Source organism: Lagenorhynchus albirostris, chromosome 7 (genome assembly GCF_949774975.1).
Source record: "Lagenorhynchus albirostris chromosome 7, mLagAlb1.1, whole genome shotgun sequence".
Classification (NCBI taxonomy): domain Eukaryota; kingdom Metazoa; phylum Chordata; class Mammalia; order Artiodactyla; family Delphinidae; genus Lagenorhynchus; species Lagenorhynchus albirostris.
The window spans coordinates 112,933,702-112,946,248 of record NC_083101.1 but is presented as its reverse complement, the minus strand read 5'-3'; positions in this window follow the sequence as shown (position 1 = coordinate 112,946,248).

The window sequence follows — 12,547 nt, the reverse complement described above, 5'->3', positions numbered from 1 at the left end:
ACTATTGAGCTGTACGCTTAAAAATGGCTAAGAAAGTAAATTCTATGTGTATTTTACCACAATTTTTAAAATTGGGGAAGAAAACAACCACAGCCATACAAATTTTTTTTTTTTTTTTTTTTTTTTTTTTTTTTTGCGGTACGCGGGCCTCTCACTGTTGTGGCCTCTCCCGTTGCGGAGCACAGGCTCCGGACGCGCAGGCTCAGCGGCCATGGCTCACGGGCCCAGCCGCTCCGTGGCATGTGGGATCCTCCCAGACCGGGGCACGAACCCGTGTCCCCTGCATCGGCAGGCGGACTCTCAACCACTGCGCCACTAGGGAAGCCCTGCCATACAAATATTAACATTGACAACAAGAACACTGAATGCAGTTTAAAGTTTCTTAATGGGGTTGTCTTTTGTCCCTAAAGCATATAGCAATCCTGTCAAAATACTGTGCTTTAAGAGCACTTTAAATATTTCTTCTCTGAGGAGTTATAGCACAAACTTGATACTGGGTTGTTTTCAATTTTTAGAAATTATTATATGATTTTTAAATTTTGTCTTTTAATTATATAAAACACTTGCATGGCTCTTAAGTGTAAACCACAAAGCAGGTACATTCAGAGAAGCACAGCTTTCATCTTTGCCTCTGTTTCCTGTTCTCTTCCTACCCGTATAAAATGTTAAATTTTTATTTATCCTTCCATTCTTTCTTTTTGAAAATATTAGAAAATGCATGTCTCTTTCCTGTTTTACCCTCTTTCTTATACAAAGGTCAGACACTACAACAATTGTTCCACACCTTGCTCTTTTCAGGATAATAATATAACTTGGAGATCATGCCGTGTTTCTTTTCACACTTGCACAGTCCTCCATATAGGGATTGTGACTGGCAGAATCCTAAAGACGACCCTCCCCTTCCCACCCCAGCTATTCAATCCAACACTAGCCTAGGAACCACTGGGAAGAGAATTTGAAGACGTAATTAAATCCCAATTCAATAACCTTAAAATATGTAGATGATCTGGGTGAGCCTAGTCTAATCAGCTGATGCTCTTAAAGCAGACCATTTTCTCTGGCTGGTGGCAGAGGAGACGTCAAAGACACTGAAGCCTGCTCAACAACAAAAACCAAGCAATCCAATCGAAAAATGGGCAGAAGACCTTAAGAGGCACTTCTCCAGAGAAGATGTACAGATGGCCAGTAGGCACATGAAAAGATGCTCAACATCACTAATTAGAGAGATGCAAATCAAAACTACAGTGAGGTATCACCTCACACCGGTCAGAATGGCCATCATTAAAAGGTCTACAAATAGCCAATGCTGGAAAGGGTGTGGAGGAAAGGGAACCCTCCTACACTGTTGGTGGGAATGTAAGTTGGTGCAGCCACTATGGAGAACAGTATGGAGGTTCCTCAGAAAACTAAAAATAGAATTACCATATGATCCAGCAATCCCACTCCTGGGAATATACCCAGACAAAACTATAACTCAAAAAGATACATGCACCCCTATGTTCATAGCAGCACTATTCACAATAGCCAAAAGATGGAAACAGCCTAAATGCCCATGAACAGATGAATGGATAAAGAAGATGTAGTGCATATATACAATAGAATACTGCTCAGCCATAAAGAAGAATGAAATAATGCCATTTGTAGCAACGTGGATGCAATAGAGATTATCATATTAAGTAAGTCAGAAAGAGAAAGAAAAATACCATATGACATCACTTATATGTGGAATCTAAAATATGGATTCTAATACACTTGCACTGCTTACATATTTACACATAAAGTTCCTGTATATATAAAAAATATTTTCAAGGACTCACGGGCTTGGTAATATTCAAAAGACATTATTGCTACATTTCAATATTTACCAAAAAAAGCCACAAAGTAATTTCAAACATTAAGCCACTGCAAAGACCTATCTACAAAACAGACTCATAGAGAGAACAGACTTGTGGTTGCCAAGGGGGAGAGGGAGGCAGAGACAGGGGGAGGGATGGACTGGGACTGTGGGGTTAGTAGATGCAAAGTATTACATTTAGAATGGATAAACAACAAGGTCCTACTGTACAGCTCAGGGAACGATATTCAATATCCTGTGATAAACCATATGGAAAAGAATATAAAAAAAGAATGTCTATAATGTAATGTGTATAACTGAGTCACTTTGCTATACAGCAGAGATAGGCACAACATTGTAAATCAACTAGACTGCGATAAAAAAAAATTTTTTTTGTAAAAAAAAGAGACAAAGACACTGAAGCCTGAGGGGGATTCAGGGCCTGAGACATGTTCCTGCCGGCCTCCAGGAAGGAAGCAAACAGCTATGCTGGGAACTGCTCATTGGAGGCTGAGAGCAAGCCCCAGCTAAAAACCATCAAGAAAATAAGGACTCCAGTTCCACAGGGACAAGGAGGTGTGTTCTGCCAACCAACAGTGAGATAGGAAGAGGACCCAAGCCTCGGGTGAGAATTCGGCACCAGCCATACCTGGACCCCAAGAATGTGAGGCGTGGCACCAGGAGCTGTCCACAGGAGCTGTCAGATTAACAAATGTGTGTTCCCTTAAAAAAATACATGGGTAAATTTTAAAAGGCAAAGGAAACCACCTTCACCCCTCAAGGCAAGGAAAATAACATGGGATCAGGGGAAAGGTTATAAAAATCAAGCCATGCTGTAAGAATCTCTGCAGTAATAAAGAAGAGATGCATATGTGATGCCGAGATTCCTAGTGGTCAAAGAAAATAAGGACACACGATTCATTACAAGTTGTAATTTCTATAAGAAGTGAATATACTGGTTGTACAGCAAAGAGGTCTGAGTGATGGTTCCTCCTCGTGGATCTCATAAAAGGCACCCTAAGCATTACAGTGGGCCTTGCTTGTCATGAAAAAACTATACTGTAAGGTCATTTTATAGCATCTATTTTTATTAGAGGACAGAACACCAGAACAGACTTTATTAAAAGTGAGCGCAATAGGAATGTAAACAATATAAGTAAACATCCAGACACAAGAATGGGTCTTTGGGTACTTGAAACATTGAGGAGATAAGCCTGATCACAGGAAAGTTGGGATAGTGCTGGGTTACAGAGGCTTTAAAACCAGATGCAGGCATTAAACCGGGAGGCGCTTTAACCCCAGAAGTCACAAGATAAAAGCTGAATTTAAGAACATGGTGTATATCAGGGTGGGTTAGACCAAATTTGTCTAAGCCTCTGTGCGACTACACACTCATATGCAACCCTGGAAAACCTGTCTTAGACAAATTACCGGTACATGGGTCAGTCTGAATGCCAATTATCAGGACATTCCTGGCATCTAGCATCATGGGGCAAAGCAGAGAGGTTCAATCCTTGTGACAAGTTCTGTCAATTTCAATAGGAAAAGGTTATATTTCAATAGGAAGGTTAATTTCAATAGGAAATAGGTTATACTTTTTTCTGCGTGTTGTTTTAGCAAAAACCCTGATTTTTAGATGTATTGCATCTACCACGAAGATTATGACTGAGGAGACGAGGTGACATTCAAATTCTCAGAGCTTTCCGATGTTCCTCTCTGTGTATACACACAAATTGTTAGGAGGAGCTTCTCTTTTGCCACTTACTTCGGTTTAAACCCCAAGGCAATTTCCCCCCCTTAGTGCAATGTCACTACCATCCCAGCTTAGGACACTCATCACAACAAATCAGCCATCAGGCAGGAGGGCTGCAGCAGGGGAGGGTCTCCCGGATCCCTTGAGAGCAGAATGAGGGTCTGTAAATTAATCTGGGTCTCCTTCCCCAGCAGGACAGTGAAGAAAGCCATGAGGATGGGCCACCTCTGGTCTTTCCTTCTCACACCACATGTGACTTTTGTGATAACATGTTGACTGTATTTTACACTTTAATCTAAACCAACCTAAGAATATTTTTTCTCTTGACTCCAATAACTGGAGTAACACAAGAAAATTCCTTATGTATAAAGACTATTGTACACAGTTTTACATGTACATACTTTGTATTCTTTTTTCTTATTACAAACAGAATACCATTTAACTGCAAGAAGAATTTTAGAAAAAACTATATTTTTAAGGTAAACAAAAACTAATTGAAAGTGTTGTACACTTTAAATGGATGAATTATATGGTATGTGAATTATATCTCAATAAAACTGTTATTAAAAAAATTAATTGAAAGCCCACCGTCCTTGTACATGAAATTTAAAACGGCAGCTAACTGTAAGTGGGTTTCTTTCATGGGTATTCTTATAAGCCAAGATTTACAACACCCGAGATTCCTAATCTACAGAAATTAATAAGAAATTCATAATTATGGTTTGATATTTTGGGGAAAATCTCTACATAACACGCTGTACTAAGCATCTCCAATTTAGCAGGCCCACGACTCCTCCCAACCGTCTAGGCCGTGGGGACCCGTAGCGCCCAGACGGCGCGTGGACAGCCCAGCTCCTCAGTACAGCCCGTGCTCTTATTCCCAAGAGGGAGATTAGAAAGCTGCCTTAGATACAACTTTCGTGATGAAAAAGCAGCATCGGTTTTCTCTTGACATTCTTCTAGCCAGTCTGCCAGGTCATCTAATTTGTAAGGAACGTCCTTTTCACGATTTACAGAAGATTATTTCATCTTGAACGGGGAAAATGTGTCCTTGAGCACTCTTATTCTGCTGAGCTGGCATCCATGCCACAGAGAAGGGCATTTGTGCCCAAGGACGCCTTCTGAACCTACCCCGCCGAGCGCTCAACTGCTTAAGGCGAAAACCTGGAGTTTATCCCTACCCTCCGGCACCCAGGCCACCTCCAAGCAGAGTCCCGCTGCTGCTCCAGCCTGCACCCTCTCCAAAAGCAGAGCTGGGCCCGTTTCTGGGCCCTGGGCCTGAATGACTGGAACAGCTGGGCGCCGGTCCCCCAGGATCGCGCCCTCCCATCTGCCCTCCCCTCCACAGAGGGCTCCCCCTGAAGTCACGTCCGCTCCTCTGTCCCCGCCACGAAGGCTCCGTAGCAGCTCCCCACCCTGCGCACGACAAGGTTGCGCCCTCCCGATCTGGTCCCCGCTCCCGCCTGCTCGTCCTCGTCCACCGCACTCTTCCCATCACCGCTCTTCCCATCACTGCTCCTATGGGACAGGGCTTTGCAATTCCCCGAGCGACATGTCCCTTCCCACCTCCGTGCTGTTCCAAACGTGAGGCAGGAGGGAAGGGGGCAGGGCACAACCTCTCAAAGAAGCACATAGCCCTTGAGGATAGGACATAAACTGGTTAGAACCGACTAGGCTCCAGATGGAGGAAGGTTCCACTTCCAGTGGACCTTGAGCCTCCATAGATATACGCTCATTGTAACACATCAGCTAAGTGACACACCCACCAGCGCCCTGACAGTTCCGAGGCCGACCATAAAAGGCCAACAAGTGGGCAGTGGCCCAATTCCTGGAAATCCCCACCCTTTCCCCCAAATAGTTAGAATAATCCTCCCACTCATTACCCAGCCTAAAAAACTAACCACCCCGTATCTTGGGGCTTCTCGCCTTCTGAAACGGTCCACACTCTATGGAATGTGTACCTCTCTAAAAATACCTACCTCTTACCTATCGCTTTCTCTCTCACTGAATTCTTTCTGCAATGAGACATAAAGGACGTGAGCTTCATTAAGTCCTGAGACCAGGTGTGTGACCTCAATTAAAAGACAGTGGGTTCACGTCCCACTCTGGGTTGTGTGCTTTCAAATGCTGTCTGCCCCACCTCCAGGGCTCTCCCTTCTTCTCCTGGTGACATCAGATTTATCACTCAAGACACGGCCCAAGCATCTCTTCCAGGGAAGCCTTTCCCGATCCAGCAGGACACGCTGACGCCCTCCTTCCTCCCTCTCCTTAACTTGTGTGTGTGTCTTTAAGTCTGTGTTTCGTGGAAGGATCCTGACCTCTGAATTCAGGAAATTTTAGGAAAACACTGAATAGACTTCCAAGGATCTGTGAACACCTTAAGTCACATATAAAATCTTGCATCCATTTCAAATAAGTAGCTTCCGGGAAGAGGGACCACTTCTTTCACCAGGTTCTCAAGGGGAACTTTACCTTCACGGGTTAAGAACTCTCTGCACTAAATTGTGAGCTCTTTGAATGCAGACACGATCACATTACATTTTGTTCCTTAGTTCCTAGGGCTTGTGAACACTAAATGCATTAGCTAATGGTTGAATAAATGAGGGAATGAAATAACTCATTTAAAAAGAATTTATTACTATGGGTAAGAACCAGTGTTGCCTGTAGCTATGATTAAAATAGACCTGGTTGCTGCTTTCATTGGGAAAATAATCTGGCAAGGGAGACAGGCATGAAACAATTAATCATGCAATTGCTATTTCACTGCAATAATGGGAAGGCCTGTAAGGCAGAAGGACAGGGTGCTAGCAGAGGGCTTTGATCCAGTCTGCTAGTGGGGGTCTGAGGTCAGAGAAGGCTCCTCTGAGGTCTTAATGCTCATAAAGTAAAAGAATAATAACTAAGGAATATTACCAAGAGCGATAACTACAGTTACTATCCATCAGTATGTTACAGGGTTAGCTAGGAGACAGCATTATTTATACATAAAGAATACAAATCTTGACTTAAGAGATCCCTTTGATTGATGAAGGAGATTTGCTAGTGAAGGCAAATGTTCCTCCTTGATGAGATCACTTAGCTTGGACATTTCACCAGGAAGTACCATGGAAGAGTGTAACCCTGAAATTTTATGAAACTCCTTTTTAAAAAAATCTGCCCCCGATTTTCTAATAGTGTAAGGCCAGCTCTGGATACTTAAGATCAAGCCCCTAGGGCAGCATGTCTGCCAGGCTCAGTGTCCCAGAAGGGGTTCTGAGTCTGGCCTCAGTCCTCTGACCACCCCCTGCCCCACTGCCCCCAGCATCCCATTTCTACCTCTGCCCTCTGGCTGGAGGGTCAGCTCACCTGCTGCATCTCCCAGACTCACGGGAGCTTCCCCATCCCAGCCCCCCATCCGACAGGTCTGTGTCAGAGGCCCTGGCTGGCTCAGGCCCCTCCTCGGTGCCCTGACTCACTGGGACTCTGCACGGTCCCACCCCTCCAGGTTCTCCTGGGGAAGCCAGACTCCACACCGTGTGTCAGCATCTGAGATGGGCCTGAACCCATGGCTCCTGCATCTCCAGGTCCTGCCGTGTGGCTGCAGGTCTTGTTGGAATGATCACAGCCTGCTGTTCCTCATCCACAGCTGCAGAGACCCATCCCCTGAGTTATGCCGAGCAGAAAACTGGGGCTCCTCAGACACACACAAAACTTCTAACTAAAATAGGCCTCAGTGCTGGGGCCTGAACTGTACCCCCCCAACAAGGTTCATCTGTTGATGCCCTCACCCACAATGGGACTGTATTTGGAATAGGGCCTTTCAGGAGGTAATTAAGGGCTGCCTTAGTCTGTCTGGGTGGCTTATGAACAACAGACATTTATTTCTCACAGTTCTGGACACTGGAAGTCAGAGATCAAGGCGCAGGCACTTTCAGTGTCTGCTGAGAACCATCTTCTGGTTCATGGCCAGCCATCTGTCACCATGTCCTCACTGGCAGTGAGGCAGGGACCTCTCTGCAGTCTCTGTTGTAAGGGCACTGACCCTGTAACAGGGAAGAACCAAATTAGACTACATGTTGGATCTGTTTCTTTTACTTTAACCTTTGCTTTCCGCTGTTTTTGTTCACTAAAAGGATACTGTCTATACATAATGACCTGCCTCAGGGAACCCTGTCCCTCTTCTTGAATGTTAACCCAAAGTGCCTTTGTTCAGGGAAACATCCGGACCCTGCCCACCTGCGGATGGCTGCAAGAAAGAAGAAATTAACACATACCCTCCCCGAGGCTGGCCATTCCAGGTGATATTTGCAAAACTTATGGTCTTTTACTTTACTTCCTCATCTCCCCCTCTCTGTGCTATAAAAGAAACTGGCATCCAAACCCTGAGAAGATGGTTATTTTGAGACTTTAGTCTGCCATCTGCTCAGTCTGCCGCCTTTCCGAATAAAGTTGTATTCATTGCCTCAACACCTTGTCTCCGATTTATTTGTTGTGAGGTGAGCAGAGCAGCACGAACTTGGTAACAAATTTGGCGAGCCAGCCAGGAACCTCGCTGCTTGTGGATAGCTGGCCCCAGTGAGGGAACATTGGGGCAAGGCCCTAGCAGCTGCCAGGACCATTTGTCCTGAGGATCTTCCCTTCAAAATTCCCTGAAGCAGCACCGGCTACCCCAGCGCTTGGCAGTTGAAGCAAGGAGCTGACCAACTTTTGCAAGCCCTCGGACTCGATTTTGTAGGGTAAGTCTACCCAATTTGGTAACCGGTTCGTTTGTTTTGGTCTTGGTCTTGTTTTGGTTTTGTGTATCCTTTTGTGTTGCGAGTTGACGGACTCGACTTTGTAGGGTAAGTCACTCTGGCGTGCATACTGGGAACATATTCCCCTCTCAATTTGGGCTTTTTCTTTACGGGATAAGCCAGTTTGTTTGATTGGGGTACACTGTTCCAACAGGTACCAGGTACAATCCCTCCAGGGGAGAATTGTTGTTGGACTCTATCTGATTTGGAGACAGTTCGTTGGGATCTAGTTCGTTGGTTTTGTAGGGTAAGTCTACCCAATTCGGGAACCGGCTTGTTGGTTTTCATCTTGGTTTTGTGTGCATCAATGCCAGAGTTTGTTTGGACCTTTTGTGTTGGAATTTGTTTGCGTCTTTTGTGTTTTGGTGTTACCAAACTTATAAAAATGGGAAATACTCCATCTATCCTGAAGGAGAGCCCTTTGGGACGTATATTAGATAAATGGGTGAAACATAGCCATGAGCCTATGACTAAGAAAGACATGATGTACTATTGTAATAGGGTGTGGGCCCAATATTTAAGATCATAACAGCAATGGCCCCTGAATGGCTCACTCAATTATTACATGATCTCACTGAAGTGTTGTGCAAAAGAGCAGACTGCACTGGCAGTTGTTCCAACTGCCCCCCCACCCCATGCTGCCATCATATTCACTGCCTCCTGTTTCCCCTACCCATGGGGATCAAATAGAAGTTTCTATGTTAACCTCCAGAGCACAGGAGCCTGATTTAGTATTACCATCTAAGACCCGACAGGACACACAATTTGGACCGAGAGCCACTTCTGCAGCAGGGCAATTTCCCTTGTGCCAACATCCTATAAGAGGCCAGGGGACTCCCTTGGACTTGGGGCATCCGATTCTAATTTCCCCACAGGAGCCCCAGGTAACTTTGACAGTGGGGAACAAGTTGATTGACTACCTTGCCTATTTATCTTAAGAGGCTTGTACATATTAAACAAAGGGGAAACAAAGTCATGCTAGGAAAAACTTGCCTGTAACTTTGAGATGCAAATGTCCTACCTGGTCTTCTCAGGAACCCTCATCTCTTCCATCTTTTTAAAATGCAATCTTTAAAAAGAGGATAAGGTAATTTAGAAATTGACTTGTCAAGGATAAATAGAAAACCTAAGTGTCTTTTCTGTAAAACTTCAGCCATCTAGACAAGTGAGCTTGATTTGCTCCATCTGCCAGAAACCTAATCTTAATTCAACCTCTTTTTGTAAACTGATGGGCTTTACACTGCTGTACCTGACTCAGGGCTGAAATTTTGAAATGGAAACTGTGATGTCTCTGTTTGTCTCCTTGTACGAGTCTTTGTATTTGTATAACATTGCTGAGGTTGATTTGTGGATTAACTCTATTTCACTGGCTTAAAGAAAAGTAAGCACTCACAAACTAAACAATTCTAAATATAAGAAAAATTAAGCTAAATGAGTTTCAGGTTCACATGAACTGAGAAATATTCAGTATTACTGTTTGTTAATCCAATTAATATAGACATGTCATTAGAGTCATCAGCATTAAGTATAATACTTTTATTGTGCCTAGGTTTTATATAAGCTAAATAAAATCTTGTTATGTCTCTTGCAAATCTGTCAGCAAGGAAAGTAACTTGATGTGAAGAAACTTTTAAGGAAAGAAAATACAAATGAAATAAGAGCTTTAGTTGAACTTTTTAAGATAATTATCTTTTAGGAATGTCTATCTAAAATTAATCTCTCCAGATATTCAACAACTTGAAAGTTAGAATAGTGCTAAAATAAGTTAAGTGATGGAAGGTTTATGGAAAGTGAACCCCAAGAAAAGAGTTTTGTACATGGTCAGGATTCACTACGTTTAAAATAAGTTTAACTGAGTAAATAAATTTTAAAAGCAAGTTGGTGCAAAACTTGAATTTGGCTTTTCTCTCTGTTAAGATGACAAGGTTTCTTAAGATTGTGAACTGCCTTTGATAACAAATTTTAAGTTTCTCTACCTTTTAAGTGATCTGGTTCTGTATTTGCCTTTGAAATCTTTTATTGTTACTTCGGCTAAGTGAATAACTATTGTTTCACTGTGACCCTATCTGACTGTTTTAGACCTTTTTGATATTTTTTTGACAAAACTTCCCAAATCAAATTATAATAAAGTTCCTTTGACCTCTGGCTAACTCTGGGATGCTTCAAAAGGCCCCTGAAACACCCTAAAGAGAGATATTAACTAATTAGGTTCACTTGGTATGTTAAATTACATGGGAAGTGTTGTCAAATAAGTAATAAATCTTCTTAGGTTATATTTTATGGCAAATGATACACGTATTCTAGAGATTATATGGAGTTCCTAAAATTTGGTATGTCCTGGTAAAATGTATCAGTCATAATTCTAGTTATTATCTGAAAGTGTTACATGTCACAACAGTAACGAAATTACTTTGTCAATTGCATGGTAATCAGATTTAAATGTGCCTTCTTAAGTCTTTTGTCATTATAGACAGTTATGGTTTCACCCTGATCCCTTGGCAAAAATGCTTCCTCTCCAAGAAGATTTATAGAAAGGACCTCTAGATAAATACAAGTTTCTGGCTTTCAGACCATAATGCTGAACTGGGTAAGAAACTGAAGAATTCTAATAGGAAACCTGATGGCTTCATAAAGCTGTTAACAAGAACGATTAGTTACAGAGAACTGAGTAAAGTGGTGAAAACGGTTATAATTTTTATGGATTCTATCTGAAAAATGACTGATTAAATCTGTGTTTTCCAGGTGTAAGGAAAACCTGCCCCTTAAGCTAATTATGGCTTACAATAATTTGGTAAATTATACCTTTGTAAGCCAGATTGTTTGTACTTTGTATCTCCCTGCTGCACTATGTCTTTGTCAATGTTACTAGCTGCATTACTTATATCCTGTCTATGTTATAAGATTGTTGTCTCTTACAGTACCCGGTGTGTAACCAGGCTTCCAACAAAACTTCTATGGCTAAACACCTTGAGGAAGTAGATCACATTTATAACATAAGATAATTGTAATAGTGTGATTCTAGCTATGGGAAGAAGCAACAAGGGAAAATGTCTCCTGGATCATAATTAGATAGAGGATCCAGAGAATATTTAATTATCAGTAGGGCCTAATCCAAAGTGTAGCACCTGGAGTGACATATCAAGAATTTTCGCCTGACCTGGGATGAGCCTCGCAGCGCTGTGGGACAAAATTTGATCCTGAAATGTCTCCCAAATATTGGTCAAAACCCTGACCAAGAGGAGAGGATATGAGAAATGGAATATTTCCTGCCACATCAGTCATTAGCGATTTCAGCCCTCCAACGTGGGCCTGTGAGCCCTGAGGAAACTCAGGATATGAGAATACAGGATACAGGCCCCAGATAGCTGAGGGGCATATCAAGAGAGTGATTTCAGTGAGCCCAGGCTCCTGCGTTTTCCCATACAGAGAAAAATGCTGAATTCCTTAACTTGAGATGCTGCCTTCCGGGCTTGAAGCCCTCAAAATTCTCACTGAATAGATCATAACTCTCAACTTGTAGGTTGTGAGGTTTTTTTGTTTTTTTTAAGGCTACAGGTGTAAAGGAGACACTTTCCAGAGAGGAACAGAAGAGACAACGTTTGGAGCACTGGCACCCACGGCGGACACTCCAGAAAGATCCATCTGACAAAGCAATTAGAAGGGCCGTCACCCCTTTTTCCACGACTGTGGAAAGGACATTGACAGTGGGGAACTGTAACAGGGAAGAGCGAAATCTGACTACGTGTTGGATCTGTTTCTTTTACTTTAATCTTTGCTTTCCGCTGCTTTTGTTCACTAAAAGGATACTGTCTATACATAATGGCCTGCCTCGGGGAACCCTGCCCCTCTGCCTGAATGTTAAACCAAAGTGCCTTTGTTCACGGAAACATCCGGACCCTGCCCACCTGCAGATGGCTGCAAGAAAGAAGAAATTAACACATACCCTCCCCGAGGCTGGCCATTCCAGGTGATATTTGCAAAATGTATGGCCTTTTTACTTTACTTCCCCATCTCCCCCTCTCTGTGCTATAAAAGAAATTGGCATCCAAACCCCGAAAAGGTTATTTTGAGACTTTAGTCTGCCATCTTCAAGGTCTGCCGGCTTTCCCAATAAAGTCATATTCATGCCTCAACACCTCGTCTCCGATTTATTGGCCTGTTGTGAGGTGAGCAGAGTGAGCTTGGACT